Source organism: Giraffa tippelskirchi, chromosome 13 (genome assembly GCF_054371585.1).
Source record: "Giraffa tippelskirchi isolate mGirTip1 chromosome 13, T2T-mGirTip1v1.2.pri, whole genome shotgun sequence".
Classification (NCBI taxonomy): Eukaryota; Metazoa; Chordata; class Mammalia; order Artiodactyla; family Giraffidae; genus Giraffa; species Giraffa tippelskirchi.
The window spans coordinates 57,212,552-57,219,605 of record NC_137287.1 but is presented as its reverse complement, the minus strand read 5'-3'; positions in this window follow the sequence as shown (position 1 = coordinate 57,219,605).

The following is a 7,054-nucleotide window of genomic DNA, read 5'->3' as shown; positions in this document are numbered from 1 at the left end:
AAACCTTTACTAATCCCCCATCATCCTTCCCTCATTTAATTCATGCAGAATCAATTAAATACAACCAGCAATTTATTTTAAGCTGTCCATATCTCATTTGTCCTGGGTGACTAGACAACATTACCATATCTGCAATAGGGCTTCCCAGGTGGCGCTAGTGGTACAGAACCCACCTGCCAGTGCAGGAGACATAAGAGATCCCTGGGTTGGGAAGATCCCCTGGAAGAGGGAATGGCAATCTACTCCAACATTCTTGCCTGGGAAATCCCATGGGCAGAAGAACCTGGCAGGCTACAGTCTATGGAGTCACAAACAGTCAGATACGACTGAAGCGACTTAGCATGCACCCTAACTGCAAAGGTCTTCTGATATGATCATAAGATAGATTTTGTAGGCCTTCCTTACATCCTCAAGCTGGAAGATGGCTTGATAAGTTAAAACCCTACATTTGTTGATTCATTTATTTAACACATATTTATTGAGCTCTCTTTAAGTGACAAGCACTGTATATCAGGGAATTTGAGGGGGACCGGTAAAAAGACAAAGCAGAAAGGTCATCTTTGAATTATCTTTAATGCTGAAGATGGGTACCTAAACCATTTGCAAAATAGGAGGGGTAGAAAAGTCTTTACACCTTATATTACAGAAATACTCTTGATCATGTCATTTAAATATATCTTTTAAATTCCAAAGATAGAAACTCCAAAAGAGTTTTCCAAATGTACAATGATACTTTAGAGCTAAGATTTTTTTAAAAGATAGCTAAATCTCTTAAATACCTGAAAAGTAACAGATTGCACCACCCCCCACCCCCTCAAGTCCCACCCAGTCTCCTATTTTGAAGTCAAGAGAAAGCCAGTGGTTTAAAGAAACACTGACTTCCTTCATTATCTGGTGCTCCACACAGAGCACACATACGTCAACGCTGTATATTGTCACCCTGCTTATTTAACTTCTGTGCAGAGTACATCACACAAACTGCTGGGCTGAACGAATCACAAGCTGGAATCAAGATTTCTGGGAGATATATCAACAACTTCAGATATGAAGATGGCAGAAAACCACTCTAATGGCAGAAAGCGAAGAGGAACTAAAGAGCCTCTTGATGAGGATGAAAGAGGAGAGTGAAAAAGCTGACTTGAAATTCAACATTCAAAACACTAGGATCATGGGATCCAGTACCATCACTTCATGGCAAATAGTTGGGGGAAAAAGTGGAAACAATGGCAGATTTTATTTTGTTTGGGCTCCAAAATCCTGCGGACAGTGACTCCAGCCACAAAATTAAGACACAGGCACCATGGAAGAAAAGCTGTGACAAATCTAGACATCATATTAAAAACCAGAGACATCACTTTGCCAGCAAAGGTCCGTATAGTCAAAGCTATGGATTTTCCAATAGTCATGTATCTGTGTAAGAGTTGGACCATAAAGAAGGCTGAGCACTGAAGAACTGATCCTTTCAAATTAAGGTGCTGGAGAAGACTCTTGAGAGTCCCTTGGACTGCAAGGAGATCACACCAATCACTCCTAAAGGAAATCAACTCTGAATATTCATTGGAAGGACTGATGCTGAAACTCTGATACTTTGGTCATCTGATGAGAAGAGCTGACTCATTGGAAAAGACCCTGATGCTGGAATAGATTGAGAGCAGGAGGAGAAGGGGGAGACAGAGGACGAGATGGTTGGATGGCATCACCAACTCAATGGGCATGAGTTTGAGCAAACTCCAGGAGGTAGCGAAGGACAGAGAAGCCTGGCATGCTGCAGTCCATGGGGTCACAAAAAGTTGGACATGACTTAGCAATTGAACAACAACAACAACCAGACAAAGCAGGGAAGGGAACAGAACCTAAATAATAGATACTCCCTGCTTTCAAAAAAGTGAGATGGCTTTGGGGAAAGCGGTGCTCCACTGCAAGAAAGTTGTATCCCATGCATTTAACCTGCAAGTGCATTTGACCTCGTCTTTAAATGAAGTAGCAAATGGTCATGATTTTTATTTACTTTAACTATTGATGGTACTATGACATTGACTTCACATGAAATGACATAACCATGATCGTTAACTGCAGCTTATATAGATTTTTGCAGTGCCCTAAATATAGTCAATATTTATTAAATATTTGTTCAAGTTACACTTTGTTTTTCAACAGATAGTTAAAAGTGAGTAATTATAATAGAGATGTTTGTTAATTCTTTCAACCAGTATATATAGCTGAGTACTTATTATGTACTAAGAGTCACTGAGAAAACAAAAATGAGGAAGCAATCATTTCTAGCCAAAGAAGTCTAGAGCTCAGTACACAAAAGATGCAAGCCAACGGTGAATTAAAATAATAATGTGCAAGATATCATCCTATCTACTAAGAGCTATCAAAGCAAAGAGGAATCACTTTGCCTAAACTGCCTTATTTGGAGCATCATCCCATAGATAACACCTAAAATACTTCCACGAAGATTTTGAGGGGCTGTGTTCCAAAGTCAACCAACCATGACACACCAAAGAACATGAGCGATCTGGAGAAAACACTGAGTTCTGACACTGAAGTAATTACTGATGACTCCTATGGGTGGCATCTGAAGCTGAATACCAATAAGTCATTTTTTTATCTCAACCACTTTGAACTAAGAATAATTTAATATCAGAGTTGGCAATCACACACGTCTTCACTAGTACACTGCAACCTACTTAGGAGCTACATTACATCTCTCCCTGATGAATAACTTTATATTCTGTGGTCAATAATAAATCCCCTTCTTGCCAAGCATGGTGCCAATTTCCACACGATTCAGATTTTCAGTGATGACAGTATAAAACCCAGCACAAAACTGTTCTCCTGCAGGACAAAAGGTGGTATACCAAATGACTGGAGGCCATTCTCCATAGCAGGCTGAAGTTCATCAGAGGAAGTATTTCATTGACTCTATTCACATAATATTCTAGTACCATTCAATCCCCAGGACTGTGTGTTTTTTTTTTTTTTTAAGGTAGCAGACCTAGAAACATAAAATCTCCAGCTAGAAATCTTTCTTTAAACAGCCTCATTTTACAGATGAGGCGGGCCAAAGTGACTTGCTCAAAATGCCACAGTTAAGAAATAATGAAGTCAGAATCATATCTACATTTTTCCTGACTTTTTCAATTCCATCATCCTCTTAAGGGGGTCATTAGAAAGGAATGCTACCATCCCGAAGGCAAGCATTAATAACTACCACTTGAATTATTTAAAATCCAGAATCAGTATATAACCGGATTGCTTTTCTATCAACAGAGACAGTACACATAAAAAAACCATAGTCTCCTGAAAGAAATTAGATCTATTGGAACTGAGCTGTGGAATCATGTAATAGGCGGATTGTGGGAAATATACAAGATTCCTGAGAAAAGGGTGATGCCCTGAAATGATTGAACTCCATAAGAACAGGAAATATGCGATTCATTTTCATCCATACTGTGTAGCAATGCCTGGCAATACATTCTCAATAAAGCCATGTGTGGCCCATGAGTGGCTCTATGTAGATCTTCAAAGCGATCTTGAATAAGAGTAATAATCATATGAGAGAGTCATAGACACAAAGCACAGCACCACCCTGAAGGCTGCAGTATTTACAAAAACAGGGGAGTTTCTGGCATTGCCTATGGGAAGTGATCACAACAGACCACACCTCATTGGTTTGAAAATCAGTGGCCTTATTAAGAAAGAAATAGAAGTTCTCCAAGCAGGTGAAGTAATTTCTCTTTCATATCTGCTTTAAAATTTACATTTGCCTCCACTGACATAGCCACTGTCTCTTGTTGTGAGTTTCATGAGCCTGTGGAACTTTTCACCTTCTAGATCAATATGAAGTGAAGTGAAGTGAAGTGAAGTTGCTCAGTCGTGTCCGACTCTTTGCGACCCCATGGACTGTAGCCTGCCAGGCTCCTCTGTCCATGGGATTTTCCAGGCAAGAATACTGGAGTGGGTTGCCATTTCCTTCTCCAGGAGATCTTCCCGACCCAGGGATTGAACCCGGGTCTCCCGCATTGGAGGCAGACGCTTTACCGGATGAGCCACCAGGGAAGTCAGATCAATATGAACTGTTCCTTAAATGACCATGGTGGGGATGGGGAGAGAGAAGGAGAGAGGTGGGGGGGGATCAAATTAACCCACTTCAAATGAAATATTGGAACTGATTTATGCTTCCAGAAATAAAGCATCTCTGCTTAAAGAACCAGGCATGTTTGGCCAGGTTTAAAATAAAACAAGTAGAAGTCAACCAGCTGCTGGAGAAGGACTGCCACCCCTACAATGCACACAATTGTCCAAATTTTCAAGGCAGTCCCTGAAAAATAAGGAGAAAAATGCTGCCATTATTACCAAAAGCACTAAGATTTTGGATTATGCCTGATATTACTTTATATGCACTTATTAGATATTTGGCGACACAAGCTGATATAAGTGAAAAAAAAACCAAATGATGAAAAAAATCAAGATTTGGAAGACATTTAACATCATGGAAAAAGCTTTATATTAATATATTGTGACATGAAGGAAAGCTCATGATTCCTTCATGTCACGACATATTGTAGGTATATAAACATGTAGGTCACACAGCATCACCTTCATCCAGGTCTGCCCAGATTCAAGAGGAGGGAGCAAAGATTTCTCACTGGAAGAATGTCAATACAACCTTGCAAAAAATGTCTGTAGGAAGGAAAAAACATTGGTATGGCCATCTTTGGAATACACTCTGCCACACACGGAAGAAATACTGACAGTAAAGACACCACATTAAGAGCAATTATCCTTGAGCGACCTGAGAACAACTTACCTACTCTTTCCATCAGTTTTGCAACATTTCAAGAATTTGCATGCTTTACTCTCATAATCATTTCTCTATAATATACTTGGGGGGAGATGCAATAGGAATCCAATATTTTCCTACAGAACTGGAAAATTTGGGTTCCCAAGATCCCCATATACAGGAGTGTATCTCATTCATTATATTTGCTCAAGTCTATGGGGTCGCACAGAGTCGGACACGATTGAAGTGACTTAGCAGCAGCAGCAGCAGCCTTCTCAAAGAAGGTTCTAATTTAGGGAATACTTGGAATTCAAAAATCCCAGGAAAAAATGCTCTATGATCTACATTGAAAACCTTTGCCTCTTAGATCTTATTCCTAAGGATAAGTCATTCAGTTGTGTCCAACTCTGTGACCCCATGGACTATACAGTCCATGGACTTCTCTAGACCAGAATACTGGAGTGGGTAGACTTTCCCTTTTCCAGGGGATTGTCCCAACCCAGTGATCAAACCCAGGTCTCCCACATTGCAGGTGGATTCTTTACCACCTGAGCCACCAGGGAAGCCCATTCCTAAGGATAACAGTACACAAGTTTTCAAGGCTCTGCAACATTGCTGTAAAGACATTATCAGTCCAACTTATTTGGCAGTGGAGGCCCATTTTTGCAGCATATATCCGTTGAAAACAGTTTGGGGGTACGCTTCTCTAAACCAGAGTTTCTCAACCTCAGCATCATTGACATTTTGGATTGAATAATTATTGTCATCAAGAACTGTCCTTTGCAACCCTGGCTTCCACCCACTAGATGCTAGTCACAAAGCCCCTTCCTATCCCAGCTGTGACAATCGAAATTGTCTCCAGACATTACCGAGTGCCCAGTAGGGCGAAAAATGACTCCTACTTGAGAACTACTGCTGGCTTCACCTGTGGCTCAATTGGTGAAGAATCCTCCTGCCAATGCAAGAGACATAAGAGATGCAAGTTTGATCCCTGGGTCTCGAAGATGCTCTGGAGAAGGAAATGGCAACCCACTCCAGTATTCTTGCTGGGAAAATCCCATGGACAGAGGAACCCAGCAGGCTACAGTCCATGCGGTTGGAAAGAGTCAGATGTGACTGAACACACACACAAATGCTCTAAATGAATAAGCAAAACTAGCTTTTCAGTTATGTGAAAAAAGAATAAAACAACCTTTCCCAGATAATTTAAGACACAGATGGAAATTGTTGTGTATATGCTGACCACAAATATGACTTCAGTTCAGATTGGTCGCTCAGTCGTGTCCGACTCTTTGCGGCCCCAGGGACTGCAGCACGACAGGCCTCCCTGTCCATCACCAACTCCTGGAGTTTACTCAAACTCATGTCCTTTGGGTCAGTGATGCCATCCAACCATCTCATCCTCTGTCATCCCCTTCTCCTCCTGTTTTCAATCTTTCCCGGCATCAGGGTCTTTTCAAATGAGTCAGTTCTTCTCATCAGGTGGCCAAAGTATTGGAGTTTCAGCTTCAGCATCAGTCTTTCCAATAAATATTCAGGACTGATTTCCTTTAGGATTGACAAGGATCTCCTTGCAGTCCAAGGGACTCTCAAGAGTCTTCTCCAACATCAAAGTTCAAAAGCATCAATTCTTCAGCACTCAGATTTCTTTATGGTCCAACTCTCACATCCATACATGATTACTGGAAAAACCATAGTTTTGACTAGATGAGCCTTTGTTGGTAAAGTAATGTCTCTGCTTTTTAATAAGCTGTCTAGGTTGGTCATAGCTTTTCTTCCAAGGAGCAAGTGTCTTTTAGTTTCATGGCTACAGTCACCATCTGCAGTGATTTTGGAGCCCCCAAAAATAAAGTCATCACTGTTTCCACTGTTTCCACATCTATTTGCCATGAAGTGATGGGACAAGATGCCATGATCTTAGTTTTCTGAATGTAGAGTTTTAAGTGAACTTTTTCACTCTCCTTTTTCACCTTCATCAAGAGGCTCTTTAGGTCTTCTTCGCTTTCTGCCATAAGTCTGGTGTCATCTGTATATCTGAGGTTATTGATATTTCTCCCGGCAATCTTGATTGCAGCTTGTGCTTCTTCCAGCCCAGTGTTTCTCAGGATGTACTCTGCATTTAAGTTAAATAAGCAGGGTGACAATATACAGCCTTGAAGTACTCCTTTCCCTATTTGGAAACAGTCTGTTGTTCCATATCCAGTTCTACCTGTTGTTTCCTGACCGGCATACAGGTTTCTCAAGAGGCAGGTCGGGTGGTCTGGT